Source organism: Marmota marmota, unplaced genomic scaffold (genome assembly GCF_001458135.2).
Source record: "Marmota marmota marmota unplaced genomic scaffold, marMar, whole genome shotgun sequence".
Classification (NCBI taxonomy): Eukaryota; Metazoa; Chordata; class Mammalia; order Rodentia; family Sciuridae; genus Marmota; species Marmota marmota.
The window spans coordinates 4226078-4241681 of NW_026000108.1; the positions used below are offsets into that span (position 1 = coordinate 4226078).

At 49.0% G+C, this 15604-nt stretch overlaps 1 protein-coding gene and 1 long non-coding RNA gene across 5 annotated transcripts in view; one reads left to right on the forward strand and one right to left on the reverse strand.

Moving 5' to 3' along the window:
- Tbc1d14 (TBC1 domain family member 14) overlaps positions 1-6208 on the reverse strand; it is a 109234-nt gene extending 103026 nt beyond the window's left edge. For 3 of the 4 annotated variants that reach the window (XM_048784124.1, XM_048784126.1, XM_048784125.1), the window contains exon 1: positions 6080-6188. The gene's annotated coding sequence lies outside the window, so the exon portion shown is untranslated. Of the gene's footprint in view, positions 1-6079 lie in introns of all 4 variants that reach the window. The other variant, XM_015481930.2, reaches the window with a different exon arrangement.
- On the forward strand, positions 5855-10298 carry LOC125610919. Its single transcript, XR_007340977.1, has 2 exons — positions 5855-6214; positions 6583-10298. It is a non-coding gene; the product is annotated as an uncharacterized LOC125610919 (long non-coding RNA).
- Positions 10299-15604: the final 5306 nt, after the last annotated feature.

The following is a 15604-nucleotide window of genomic DNA, read 5'->3' on the forward strand; positions in this document are numbered from 1 at the left end:
CAGGATTCACAAAGGAAGATGCGGGTATATTCAAACATACATAAATTTGAAAGTCATATTTTTTTTGTGGGGGCGGGGGGAGGGGAGTAGAGGGTATAGGGGCACTTAACCACTGAGCTATGTCCCCAGCCCTTTTTATCTTCTGAGATAGATAGGATCTAAGTTGCTTTGGGACTCACTAAGTGGCTGAGACTGGCCTTCAACTTGGGATCCTAATGCCTCAGCCTCCTAAGTCACTGGATTTACAGACTTGCACCATCATGCCTGGTTATACTATCTTAACTGAAAGAAAAATACAACCCCAACCCCCTCCCAAAAAAATCACAGTTAAGAGCTATCTTTGACAAGGTTAAAGGTAATTAAAGTTATCAAAATACCATCAACACTCCAAGGGATCAAATTGGCAAAGAGCCATAAACAGAAGAGGAAATCCTGACACTGTACAGGGCTGAGCATCTCCAACACTGCAGTTCTGGCTCTGCAACTTAAGTAGTGGGGGGGCTCACAGGTCAGGTGAGATGCTGCACCTTTCTGCATCTCACCTTCCCTCCTCCCCCACAGTACAACAAGCAGCAACACACTGTTCACAGGCTGCTCTAAGTTAAAATAAATAAGATCTGGTGAGAGCCCAGTCAGCCAGCACTGACACACAGTAGGTGCCCAGGAATGTGCAATTCCCTCAACTGTCAAGCCACAGAAAGAGCTATAGCACCTACAAATGATGGCTCTAAACTGTTACAGAAGAGATGTGGGTTTGCCCACAAGAAGTTCTGGCATTTGAGTGGACAGGAACGTGTAGCAAGTCTACCCTTCCTAGGAAAATCAGTGCCTGGGCAAACAAGGCAGCCAATTATGTCTGCAGTATTGGAAACTGGTTAAGTGAGACAATTGTGTTTCACTCATGGCACTCCAAGGACCCTTTCTCAGATTCTCACCAAGAAGAAAGCACAGGGAAGAAGGAAGAGGGGCTGAGATCTCTCAGCCAACTGGTATAGCCTCTGTCCTATTCCCTTCTCCTCTACCATGGAAGCTGGGGATAGCAGCCCCAGGGCCTTACTTCTAGGGAAGTCCAGAGACCTTTGAGGCCTCTATTGGTCCCAAGTCTGGGTTAAGTTCCTTAAACCTCAGGAACAGAGTGTTGGTCTTCAGAGAAATAAACCTAAAAGGGAAAGGTATCTCCTCTTCCAACACACAGTAAGACCAAGGCCAGCTGTCTTCAATCCTTTCTACCTAGTGCCATAAAACCAGAAGCTGTACTTCAGGCCACCTGCCTATTGCTGATGCCACACAAGGGACAGGTTGTATGAACAAGGTACATGCCTGAGACAAGGCTACAGGGTGGACTTTGGAAGGTGGCCAGAGGCAAATGGCCTGCCTCCAAGTCAAATGCATTCTAAACACAGACAGCCTGAATAAGCAATGGTCTCCCCACAGGCTCTGCCTCCTGTGCACCAGCATCTTCGGCCCTGACATGCAATGGGACCGCTCTCAAGTGCACTCTTCCCACCCAGGCCACCAGGGTTCTTGGGCTCCAGCAGTATGTGGCACAAGGAGCCACTCTATCACTGCCTGCAAAGTCTACCTCCCCTGAAAAGCCCTCCCCATCTCTCCCAAGAGCTACAGGACCTCCCTCCTCCTGAATCCTTTTGGCCACACCCCACCTAAAATAACTAGATTTTATGCCTTTTTTCATGTCTCTCTTCAATGGATTCCAAGTTTCAGGTAGGCATAGTCTTTCTCATTTCTAGACACCACTGCATCGCCAAAAACTTAGCATGGATTACTTGCTGAATTAAATATTACTAACTGCTAAGTTCTTTGGTGGGCATGTTTCAGGGACAGTCCCAACCAAGTAACCTCTGTGGAGAGTTGGGTTATGTTCCAAGAACAAGATGAGCACTAGAAGCAGCAACAGGAGGAAGAAAACCCTTGCCATGGGGTTCCTGACAATGTGCACAGACAACAGACACAAGCAACTAAGTAAGCTATGGCCATCCATGCCTACATCGCGTTGGGTACCAGACCTGACAGTGAGGTGCCACTGTCCATACTAGATGGTCAGGAAAGTGAAACATAATCCTTCCTATCACATTTGTCTTCCCAAATCCACATCCTTAACTTCCCAGCAGCACCAACGGTGGCCTGAGCAACCTCAGCTCAGTCAGCTCAGGGAGGAAGAAGCGGTCCCTGCCAGGGAGGCAGGCACTCAACACAGGACTAACAATGATTAATCACTTTCCGGACAAGAAAAAAACATGCAAGATGTGAAATGTGAATAAGAGGAAGACTGTTTTTATTCCACTCAGCAAGACCATCTGAATTTGATGTGCCTGCCCCAACATTGAGCTCTACACAAGGCAAAAAGGAAAACTGCCTGAGGGACTGGAACAACGGGCGACTCTGGACAGGGCTGTGAGAAGCAATCCCACCTAGAAGCAACAGTCTGATTTTCTTTTCTTTAAAAAGCAGTGAGACTAGGTCTTGATGAAAGTCTGCATAAATAAAAAACCATTTATGAAACCCAAACCAAATGATTTAGTTATGTCCTCAAAGGGAAAAACACGTACTCATGGGCAGCTTCAGGGAGAAGCCTGCTGCCAAATGTGCTGATGTCTTCTAGCACCTTGCCCAGGACACATGCCCTGAGCAGTCCTTCCTGTTCTAGGCTCCTCTCTGGATGGTCCTGAGGGGATCAATCTGCTTGTAACCCCATCAGCAAGGGGCCGCACTGCTCACTTTGACCTTCAAAGGACAGAGGACTTACCCTGGCTGCAGAGACTTTTCCAACCCAGCCATGCACAATTTTCAGATCCTCATTCTTTAGCATACACAAACCATCTCTACTCAGTCATGGCCTAAGGGCATACAATTCCCAGAGCTAAAGTTGCAGGAAGACAGGAACAGGACTGTACATCAGACACCACACCCAGTTATCACTATGAAACTACAATTTGATGAGTCCTGGGCTTCATTCTCAACTCTGAATGTACCATCCTGGCTCAACCCCATCAGCTAAGTATTATCCCCACTGCACAGAGAAGGAAACTGAGGCATGTGACTTGCCAAGGTCAGCACTGGACCCCAGGTCTGTAATTCCCTGGCTCCCTGGAAGCTCTGCTGCTTACAAAGGCCACATGCAGACAGCTGGCACCTCCTCCAGAGCTTACTATGGCCACAGGGGAGACAGGAGACTGCATTTCACACAGGGAACACCACCTAGATGAGCCAGATGCGTGACCTACTCCAGGTCTCATGGCAGCCCCTCCCCGCTGCTCCCCCAGCCAGTCTTCTGTCCCCAACATGTGCTTCTGGGGGGTCCTCTGTGTTTCCTGGGGAAAAAATCTGGTGGCACTGTCAGCTTTCTCCCAGGAATGGTTGCTGTACCAGGCCTGCAGCTCAACCCCAGGCATGGACCAGTCAGGAGAAATGATCAGCCTCTGACATGAGGAGAACCACAGTGTGTGCCACCTCCATGTGAACCCACTTGCTGTGTAGAGGGCTCATAGGCACCAACCAGCAGCGAGTCTCTATTCTTGAATTAAAGTGTTGGCTGAGGCAGAAAGGACCAGGCTAGAGCTAGATCTCAGTATCTCTACATGAACAATTAACACTAGCTCTGCCTTCCAGGAACATGTGACGCATGGGGCCCTGTGCTCAATGTTCATACCCATGATCTAGGTGACCTCTACCACCACCTAAAGAGCTTTGAGTATTGCTACCACATCACAGCCTTGAGTCTGAGGGGGACATGTGATAAAGCAGCCGTGCTGGTCTAGCCCAAGCTGACTGCAAGTGCTCACTCTCCACCATCAGGCACGATGCCTAAAGGAACCAACAGTGTCCAGTGTGCATTATGCACAGTGGAAAGACAAATCACAAAAACTGGGATTTCTGAAATGCATTATTCTTTAAGATAAAAATAATTCTTAAAAAATTACCTAGATACCTCTGGAAGATGAATGGCAACTTCCAGGTACCCTCCAAGATGCTATTTAAACAGGTTTCATCCATGAATACTCAGTACACCAGGCCAAAAAGGGTTAAACTGTTGAGGGTCCCCAAAGGCTCCTTCACAGCCCTGACAAGACACTTCACAGGTCTCAGGTGGTTATGTTTAAAAGTCAAAAGTGGGACACTTTAAATTAAGGAGACTGAACATATGGACTGCTCCCTCTTCTCTAAAATGTCTCAGCCACATTTAGAAAGTGACCAAACCCAACTGTCATAAGTACCTGTGAAGTAACTGGAAGGCAACAGGCTGAGAAGATATTCAGACCACCTAATAAAGGCAACATAATGTATTAATTTTAATTGTTAATATACCACCACTGAGCATTTACCATGTAGTATTCATGGCTAGGGGCCATCATGTGCTGTAATAATCACAAGCCTGCCAAGAACACTGAAGAAGCAGACTCAGAGAGGCTAAGTATCTCATTCAGGATCACACAGCAAAGAAAACTGGACTCAGACCAAGTCTACACCAAAGCCCATACATACATGACCTGTGGAGTACTTAAGAATATATGCTCTAAAGTTTGTGACAATCAATAAAATGAAATCAAGTTTTATATTTCTCTGTATGTATGTTAGATTTCAACAGAAAATTTTTAAAAATAAGCAAGGGAAAAATAACACAGGCTCTAGAAGTAGACTGCCTGGGGTTAAATTCCCAGCTCCTCCACCTACCAGTTGTGTGACTCTGGGTTAGTTTCTTAACCTCCCTGTGTTTCAGTTTCCTTGTAGCAAAGTGGGAACAATACTAGACCTACTTCATTAGGCAGCTGACAACATTAGGAGAAGAAACCCACATAAAGTCTTTAGAACTATGCCTGGCATGAGCTAAGCCTAGAAGCTGTTGGCTGGTGTTATTCTTCACTGGGCACCAGATAGGGCCAGCCAACTCAGCCCCACTATTTTAGCAACACATTTGCATAAGCAAGCCCAGAAACAGCCACTCTGTGCATAGGAAGCCTCATGGTACAGCTTCTTCCAGCTTCTTCCTGTTGCTAACATTTCTCCTGGCACCTGCTGCACAGCTCTGACTGCGCTCTGGACCTCAAATTCCCCACCTGTACAATGTAGTGACAAGCCAAGCAGATCAATCTTTAACCTTAGTTCTCTAATTTCCCAAAGGGTGTGTCCTGGCATGAGCACAGCTACAAGCCAGGTTCCCTAGAGCTGGGTCTCAGTCAGAGTGTGGAGCTCAAAATCTCAAGGGTCTAAAATACACAAAAACTAAGAAGGCAGTTAAGAGAGCTGGAGGGAGAAGCCATACTCAAACTTGAGACTTGGGTTGGTACTGTCCTGATAAGCTGGTCAGCAGGAAGTGTTCCAGTTACGCTGTAAAGACCAGCCCAGTTCCTGCAAAGCACCTGCCGGTGCCCAGCAGGCAATCCATTCCCAATAAAAAAGCCAAGAAAACTAGGTACTAACATTCTACAGATTGGGGGCAGGGCAGAAGGGTGAATGCTCAGTCCCCAAGACACTATGGTGACTCCCTGGTGGCCTTAGTCACGGCAAAGTGCATGGTTGTCTACAGAACCTTCCAAAGCAACTTCCAATTTTACGCGGGAGAAAACGGTACTCTATGCAACTTTAAGACAGAAATGGTTTCAAGCAGCCTAGTCAGCAGTCGCTGAAATGGTCACTGAAATGCCCGCTGCTTGGGCTCACTCTGGAATCCACAAGGGCCAGTCAGCCCGCCTCCAGAACCCTGAGAATTCGGTTTCTGTTGTTCAGGAGCCACCAGCCTGTGGAGTGTTCTGCTGCCCTGGGGGGACAAAGACAACTCCCCGCAGCCTTGGCCCTGCCTCCTCTGCCAGTCTCCCCTCCCCTNCCCGCGCCCCATCGCCACGCCCCCTGCCGGACTGCGTCAGCTCCTCTGCCGGAGCCGTCGCCCCCCACCGCGGATTCTGCGAAGTTGCGAGCTCCAAGCCAGTCGGTCCAGCAGCCTCCGACCTCCAGAGCGGCATCCCCGGCGCTTTTCTATTGCAAGAGCCTAACGGAGCTGCGAAAGAGCTCTGAGAGGCCCTTTGTGTCTGCAGAGCCGCCGCAGGCGTCCGACAGGGGCCCTTACCTGATCGGCTCCACCCGCGGCCATCTTGGAAGTGGGAAGCGGCCGGGAGGGGGAAGGGGCACGAACGGGCAAGGGACCCAGGCGTTGGGGATGCCCGAGCGGGCGGAGCGCATCGATGGGAGCCTTTTCCCGCAGGTGTGTGGGAGTGATGGCCCGGCTCAGCCAGCGGAGAAAAGGTGGTCTGTGTGGAAGACCCGGCCTCACGTCCGGGGTTTGTGGCTCCGGAACTGCGCTTTGGCACCCTCCCCGCCCGCCCTTAGCCTTTTAATCTGTAAAACGGGCTTTTCTGATTGCTCGCTCTTTGCGCTTTCACTCAGTGCCTGACTTAATTCCCAAATCTGTCTGCTTTTTAAACCTGAGTCTTTTGAAATTCCAAAGCGCTGCATGCCAGTGGCCTCCGGAGGTTTGCAACAGGCTTTGCAAATGCATTTTGAAAGCTGTGTTAGGTGCAGACAAGTTTGGGGACCACTGGCCTAACGTTTATATGCCCTATTTTGCTTCAGCGTTGCAAAATCTCCAGAGATGCAATCTATGATCAAGTCCGTTTAACAGAGTGGGAAATGGCTCAGAGAAGTCCTCCTGATGGGTCAACGTTGAGAGAGACGGAGGCCCTAACTGAGTTAGTGTGTAGGAAATCTCACAAGTAACTGATTCTCATCCCCCCTATGGAATATAGGCTCTGAGCCAAACCGAGCTTATTTGATTTGCTGCTCTTTTCCCTGTGCCTGGCAAATACTGGATAGTTGAGTATTTGTTAGATTGAAATTATATCCTAAGGACATCATAGCAAGAGCAAAGACTTCAGTGGCAGGAGCCAGAAGGCGTGGGTTTATATTAGGAGTCCTGAGGGTTTTCATAGCTTGAATAATTACTAGAGGGGAAACTCCAGAGACTACAGCTGAATCCGTGGGAGGATGAAAGACCAGCCTCGGGATAGGAAGTCTGAAAGCTTGCAGTGAGCCATTGTCCTTAGGGATGGGCGGGGAACTCCTAACTTGTGTTTTTTCCCCAGGTCAGAGTTCTAAAAAATTCAGTATCTAGTCTCCTGGCAGGAGAGTGGAGATTTGAAAATGTGGTCTCAATAGAATGCAAGAGAGGCCTCACAGACATTTCTCACAGTGTTTGGTGCATAATAAATGCTTAAATTTCTGGTGGTTTAAGCAAAAACAATAACCTGGCAGCTGGTTTTGAGCACTAACAGGAACACAGACTTGCCTCAGCCCTGCTCAGTTCTTACAACTGATACTTGGGATGAGCAAGCCTGCTTTGATGGTGTTCCATGAGCCCCAGCTCCCTTCCACCCCTAATTCTGAGTCTCAGGGTTTTAAAACGCTACAGTGACAAGAAACGGCCATTGTCAGGAATCTAGAACTAAAGTTTGTGGTCCACAGGTTTGTGTTTGGCGCCCTCTGTCTGCCCTGCTCTCACCTTCACCAGCCTGCTGCCAGGATTCAGAGCCTCTCCTTGGGAGTCCATGGTCACTTACACTGGCCCTGTGACTTGACCCGTGTCCTGCCTTTTGTCGTAAGAGTACACATGTCTGCTAGATGCAGTCTCATTATGACTTGAGTCTGACAAAATCAAAAACAGCAAACAGCACTGCACCTCTCAGCAGTTCGGTTCCTCCCCGCTTGCCCCTTGCCTCAGAGAAAACACCTCTGAGTGAGTCCCGACAGCACCACCCGCCCCCAGCAGCACTGAGAAAGTATGTTGGCCAACTCACCACCATGTGGAGAGACCCTCCAGCCTGACCTCATCCTCCCTCAGAGGAGTGAGGATGCCTTTCCTGGGATGTCCAATATCCATGGAAACCATCTCTGAGCACCTGCTGGGCATTGGGGACACTAGAGTGGTCCACAGCCTCAACTGCTGCCCTCACAGAGTTCCCAGGACAGACAGATGTACATTTATATATGCAATTTTGTCCTCTTCTAAGGAAAATGGTTGTCTGGAAGACCTCAGGAGGCACGCCAGGGCACCAGAGCTCCAACAATGAGTATTGAGAGAGAAGGACAGAAGGGCTTGTGGTTGAGTGGGGCAGGATGTCAGCACACAGTCTGGAGGCCTCTGCCACGCCCCTCATCTCTCCAGAGGGACCTCATTTCCCCAGCACATATTTGTGCCCTTATTCCTTGCCCCTAAGATGTGGCCTTTATCCATAGGTGTTGACTGGGATAGTGTTCATGCCTTGTCTGCACCCAGTGTCAGCCCAAGTGCCAGACTGTGCTGGCCACACAGTCGAGTTTCATAACCTGCCAAGCTGAGGCAGTGACTCATATCTTGGAGGTGAGGAAACAGGCTGGGAGGCAAAGCCATTCAACCCAGGTCTCACAACCAATGTCTTACCCACTCACCATCCTCCTTCCCACCCAGATTCCTGTTCTGAGCCACCAGGGTCCACAGCATGAATAAAATTAGTAGCAGCATCACACTCCATGCTAGGACTCAACGTGGTTCTGGGCCCATACCATACTCCATGCTAGGACTCAACGTGGTTCTGGGCCCATGCCCAGGACAGAGGCCAATGGGGCATTGTCTCTGAAGAGCTTCCCATTGGTCCAAGGGCTGTCAGAACCTCATCAGAAAACTCATTTTAAGGACACAATCCCTAGAATTTGCTTTTCTCTGATTGGTTCTGGAAATTGGGTAGTATTAGGAATTTCTGGATAGGAGACAGCCAGAAATGGACCCAGAAGGACCCAGACTTGGAGGATCTACCTCACAAAGCCCAGTACTTTGCTTATAGGAGCCGCCTTGGCCCCTCACACCCGGCCATTAACTAGAGTTTTACTCAGTTTTAACAAGGGTGTCTATTTCCTAGCCTGCAGGAGATTCAAAGCAGTGAATGTATGGAAGCAGAACTCCTAGAAACAGCACATTCCTAAAAGGAAGAAGCAGCAACAGAATCCCTTCAGTCCAGTGACATATTTATGGGCATGAGCCTTATAAAATCATCCCCAAATTCAGGCAGAAACTTCTAACAAGATGGTCACCACAGTGTTATTTACAACAATAAAATGAACATAATGTGTCCAACAAGCAGGAAGACTGACTAAATAGAATGACAAATGCAGCCATCATAAAACCTTTAGGAGTGCAGTTGGTTAGGAATAATTCAGCATTCTGTAGCTCCCAGTAGGGCATCTACGGTTGAGAACAATTGTGTATTTAAAAGTAGCTAGTAGGGAAGATTTTGAATGTTCCCAACACAAAGAAATGACAAATATTTGAGGTGATGATATGGCAGTTACCTGATCTGTATTGAAATATCACTGGTGCCCTATAAATATGTACAATAGAATATTGTATCTATTACATTGTATATACTATATACATAATATAAATTTACATATACATATTTATAGGGCACAGTGTGTGTCAAAAAGTTTTTAATGTATTTTAAAACCATAAAGAATGTATTATAGGCCAGAAGAAGAGTTTAAATTATAAGACTGCTGAGTATAATCAAAGGATTTGAAACACCATCCACCGGAAAAATGTCGAACAGAATATGTGAGCATAGCTGCCTATCTTCTGCCCATGTATGTTTGGTAACTTTAAAATTTCCCCACAGCAAACATATGCTGCATTCATAAGGAAGATGTGCTAGTAAGCTGGCTGGGATGACCAAAGACTCCAATAAGCACAGCCACCTGGGTCCAGGGAATGAAGACTCTCAGCCTTGTCATCAGAGTCCCGAGCTAAGCCAGGGGAGCCCTGTGCTGGGGAAATCTCCAGTCCCAGGGGCTGTCATCTCTGTGAGGCCTACCACTTGCTGCTATTGGGGATGGGGACAGTAGAGTCCTACCACTGTGGTGTGGTTGACCTTCCATCTCTGCTGCATTTCTAACTGTCCTAGGTACCCCGTGATGATCTCAGGTTACTGAGGGCCTTGATCCAGGTAGGGCTGGCTCACAACCTAAGGTCACCCATTCCAGAGCATCCCAAGTGGTTGACTAGAAGAAAAAGTCACAATGAAAGAAAGGGGTCTTCCAAAGCCTGCAGCTATGGCCTGGAGTGGAATGGGGGAGGACTTGGATCTCCTGTGGCCATGGCTCATTGATCCTCAAGGGTTACCAGACACAGGGAGGGAGGACGGACAGGAAAGCAGAAGAAATGCAGAATTACTGATAAAATTACACTGCATGCATGTATAAATATAACAGTGAATTCCATCTTTATGTATATCTACAAAGCACCAATTAAATTATATAAATGAGGGGCTGGGTCATGGCTCAGTGGTAGAGCGCTTGCCTAGCATGTGTGAAGAGGCCCTGGGTTCGATTCTCAGCACTGCATATAAATAAATGAATAAAATAAATATTTTTTTAAATTATATAAATGAGTGGAAGGTAGACCAGAAGAGCAGAAGAGGAGGAGTAGGGGGAAGGGGGAGGGAGGGGAGGGAGAGGAGGGAGCTCCTGGGGACTGAATTGGAGTATACTCCAAACATGTATGATTATGTCAAAATGAACCCAGCTACTATGTAGAGCTATAATGCACCAAAGAAATCAAAAGATAAAAGAGGAACCAGTTACTGGAGGCCTCCAGGCTCAAGTACTAGGAAAGCAGAGAGCCCTTGGGGGTGGCTCCAAGTCACCACACGCCTGAAGTGGAATTTTCCAAAAAGCCTCCACTAAAGGCACACTGGGTCACCTGCTGCCACCAGCTCACAGCCTGATGCCGAGGTCTGCAGAACTCAGGTCTCGTGGAGCCTCATGGCAGGCAAGCGGGCAGAGGTGGGCTAGGGATGTAGGCCCAGCTCCTGGCCCCACCTGCTGTCCACTGTGGGGGATCCCGCCTGTGTAAGGTCTCTGCCATCAAGCTGAGGTCCCCCAGGCTCACGGAGCCACCTGGGGCTCCTGGAAAACACTGGGAACTCCCTCCCAGGCAGGGTGCTGGGTGGGCGGGGGGCTCATGTTTGTCTGGCAGTGGGGGTGACATGCCAGATAGAAGGGACAGATCCACCTCCAAAAGGCTACTGGTTCACTTCTACTCCCCTGAAGGCCACCAGATGCTTCCTCCACTTATCAGCCTTGAATTTTACCCCTCCCAAGCCTGGCTCCAGCCTAACCTTGCAACCCCCTTGTCCCCTCTCCTGCTGGGTAGATTCCAACTGCATCATTTCCCAAAGGGTCCCAAAGCCCCTTGCACTTCCCCTGTGCCCCTCCATAGCTGTTGGTGGCACCAGAGTTAAGGGGCTCCCTGCCTCACGGCAGCCTGGGTAGGAAAGAACTCTACAGAAAATTATCTGCAGAGTGCAGGAGTCTTCCTACTCCAGCATGTGGAGGGTGCCTTGAAGCTCCCCAAAGGACTAGGAGGTTTGCCCAGAATGAAGGTGCAGCCTGAGGGGCGGGTGGCACCTTGTTGAGCTCTCTGGCCTCTGCTTTTCTCCTGGGACATCTCTTCCGCCTCTTCCTGGTCAGCCTCCACAGGCCTGGTTGTGGCCTCTGGTACTGCCTCTTCATCTGCCTCCTCGCCCTGGCCCACAGAAGGTACTCAGGACAGTTTGAGGATGGCTGGTCTCACCTCCAGACCCCGATCCCAGCGGACCCAATCCTCCTGGGAGATTGTCCTCACCCAATAAGTATGAACCACCCCTGCCCAAGATGGGAGCCCAGAAAAAACACACCTGGGTGCTGAGCAGAGCTGGGTCTTGGTTTACAGAAGGAAAGAAAGAGCAGCTCAACTGACCTCTGCCACACCCCGGGCCCCTACCTGAAGGCCTGGGGAGGGCAGGTGGCTCACACAGTGTAACTCAGCCTCCAGCTCTTGCCCCCAAGCTCAGTCCTCTCCTCAGCACCAGTTCTTGCCACTTAGGCCTACAAACAGGCTCAGATGAACCCCTCGAGGCTTCTTAAATGCCCTCTCACCAGGCCTGTGCAGCTGAGCTTCCGGAAAGGAAAGGCCTCCTGCCCCAGCTCCTCCTCCCAGCAGTGTTTCCTGAGGGCCTCCAATCCCCTGTCTCAGTAGGGCTTGGACACACCTGCCCCCAATGGTTCCTCCCAACTTTTTCCTCAGTCTGAGCCTCAATTTCCCCTTCTGTAAAATGGGGATGGTCATTGCCACTCCCTGGGCTCAGGGGAGCTGTGTGGGCTCTGAGGAGCAGAGGCTGGCGTGGATCAGACAGTGATGGTGGGGATCTTTGTGTAGGAAGGGGACCATTAGGGGAATTCCAAAGGACACCACATTCTGAAGTGTAGACTGGCTGTTCCTCTCAAAGAGGACACAGAAGCTACGGAGCCTCCCTCAACTACCCGTCTATCACCGTCCATGAACTCATTGTGTACCCAACAAGGAACAGGAGGACCTCAAGGGCAGGTGATGTTGGCATCTTGACTAGCAGGCACCATTACCTCCGTTTTACAGAAGTGGAAACTGTGATTTTGGGGTCACCACCTTGTACAAGGTCACTGGCTAGAGAGGGCAAGAGGGGAAGGCCCTGGGGAAGAGGTTTCAGAAGTCTCAATGGCACAAAGTGCTGTGTGACTCCACAAACTTGCGTGGAAAGGGCTGGCTGTAAAAATCAAACCCAGAATGGACAGTGAGAAAAGCCCCAGGATGTAGCCAGGGTCAGGTGCTCATTGGAGACGAGTCAGTGCCTTTTGTCAAGGCTGAAGTTTCCTATAACAATCTCCTATCTTTTATTTTTATTGTTTTAGTTATAGATAGATGCAATATTTTAATTTTGTTTTATTTTTTTTTTTATGCGGTGCTGAGAATCTAATCCAGTGCGTCGCATGTGCACTTGTGCAAGGCAAGCGCTCTGCCACCGAGCCCCAGCCCCAGCCCCAATCTCCATCTTTATGATCAGAGTGAAAATCCTGACTAGAGCAAGGTGGTGCTGGGAACAGCATGGCCACGTGCTCCCCAAGGCCTGAGCACCTGTGGCGAGAGGTGCAGCTTGAGCCCCACCGGGTGAAGTTTGAGAGGGAACTGTGACACCAGCCAGGTATTCAGGAACCAGAGGTGCTGCCTCTATGGCCAAATCACCAGACATGCCTGGGGTTGTGGAGGGGGGCCGTGTGGAGAAGTGAGAGCTGAGGTGGAAGAGGGGAGGGGAGACTGGCAGAGGAGGCAGGGCCAAGGCTGCGGGGAGTTGTCTTTGTCCCCCCAGGGCAGCAGAACACTCCACAGGCTGGTGGCTCCTGAACAACAGAAACCGAATTCTCAGGGTTCTGGAGGCGGGGAGCCCAGGATCAAGGTGCCAGCAGATTCGGATCTGCCGAAGGTCCATGTTCTTACATCTAGCATCTCCTCACTGTGTCCTCATTCATGTGGGAGAAAGGTGAGGGAGCTCTCTGGAGTCCCTTTTACATGGCACTAGTCCCATCTATGAAGGTGTCATTTGTGACCCAATCAGCTTCCAAGGCCCCGCCTTCTGATACCAACACACTGGGGCTGGGGGCCACACAGGATAGGAGGTGTCAAGATAAAAGTCGAGGCACTGCATCAACCCTAAAAAATAAATAAATAAAACCGGGAGGTCCTGAAGGAGGGGCTGTCACACAGCATCCAAAAGACGGAATCAGCCTGGCACCAAGACACCTCTGCACCGGGACCTCCCTACAGCTGCTCTTCAGGCTGGACTGGCACCACCCTGCTCACTGATCCTCTAGCCCAGGACTGCCATTTCAAACATCATACGAGGGCCTCCTCCTTCTGCCTTGAAAACCTCCCCTGCCTCCTTCTCCCTCGAACAAACGTGACTTCTCTAGCCCATGGGCTCCACTGCAGGATTCTGCCACTCCTAAGGACGCCTCTCTCTATCCAGCCAGCCATCTAGCTATATATTTTTAACCTCGGATTGAACCCAGGGCACTTAACCACTGAGCCCCACCCCCAGCCCTTTTTGTATTTTATTTTGCAGAGTTGCTTGGGGCCTCGCTAGGTTGCTGAGGTTGGTTTTGAACTCATGATCCTCTTGCCTCAGCCTCCTGAGCCACTGGGATATAGGCATGTGCCACCGTGCCTGGCAACAAATCTGTATTCTATGGAGAAAGTCCATGCTTGCTATTTAGGGTGACACAGACATTCAGATGGTGGCAAGGTGGGAACAACTGTGGGGGAGGCCGTGCAGACAGAGTCAAGATTAGCTCAGATTTGTACTTTGCCAATATGTCCAGTCCACCATGCAGAGACTGGCAGGTGCCTTGAGAGCACTTGGGAATCACTTCCCACTGTCCCAAGCTCCATGTGCTGGCTGCAACAACGGGTTCATCCAGGGACTGGGGTTGTGGCTCAGTGGTAGCACACTTGCCTGGCATGCGTGAGGTGCTGGGTTTGATCCTCGGCACCATCAACAACTTTAAAAAATATTTAAAAAAACCAATGGGTTCATCCCACAGCAGGATTACCCGCTATGTAAAGCATGCAATTGTTTACTTCATAATGAGGCATCTTCACAGGATGAAGTACCTGACCCATGGAATGTTCTGGAATACCATGACAGGGAAAAGCCTTCAAGGGAAACCTCATAATTTCTTTCTTTTCTTTTATGGCCCTGAGAATTGCATGACTGTTCCACCATGGGCTACATCCCCTATCTATTTTGAGGCGGAGGTCTCACTAAGTTGCTGAGGCTGACCTTGAACTTGTGATCCTTTTGCCTCAGTCTCCCAAATTGCTGGGATTACAGGTGTATGCCACCATAACTGTTTTTTTTTTGGGGGGGGGTTGTTTTTATTTTTTTCCCCCAGTAAGATGATCTGGAGTTCAGTGCGGTGGCACAATTATAACCTCAGCAGGTGGAGGCAGAAGGATCATGAGTTCAAAGCCAGCCTCAACAAAAGAGAGATGTTAAGCAACTCGGTGAGATGCTATCTCTAAATAAAATATAAAATAAGGCTGGGGATATGGCTCAGTCCCTGGTACCCTCACCTCCAATAAAAAAGAAGACCTGGTATTGCTGAGACTTGGGTCTTCATCAGAGAAGATGTGCTGGCCTTATATTATTTAGAGAAAATGTCAAATATATGCAAAGGAGAGGACAGTGTGGTAAAGCCCCAATACAAATCTCTATAGAAATCAATATCTTGCCCTGCTCATCTCCCCACAGTCTTAGCATTTTTAATTTTTCTAGACTCTTTCAGAAAATATCCCAGGTATATCAGTTCACATGAAAATATTTTAGCTTGATATGTGTCTCTACTGTAAGGAAGACTTTTTTTTTTTAAAGCATAATCACTACCATCAGCATACCTAACAAAATTAACCATAATTCCTCAATATCTTCTAAAGTACTTTTTTTTTTTTTGGTGGTAGAAATTGAACCCAGGGTGGCCTAACCACTGAACTACATCCCCAGTACCCCCTTTAAAATTTTTTTTTAGTTGTACGTGGACACAACATCTTTTTATGTATTTATTTTTATGTGGTGCTGAGAATTGAACCCAGTGCCTCACATGTGGGAAGCAAGTGCTCTACCACTGAGCTACAGTCCCTGTCCCAGCCCCATCCCCAGCACTTTTTTTTTTTTTTTTTTGATTTTGAGTCAAGGTATTCTCTGACGTGCTCTTTTAATCG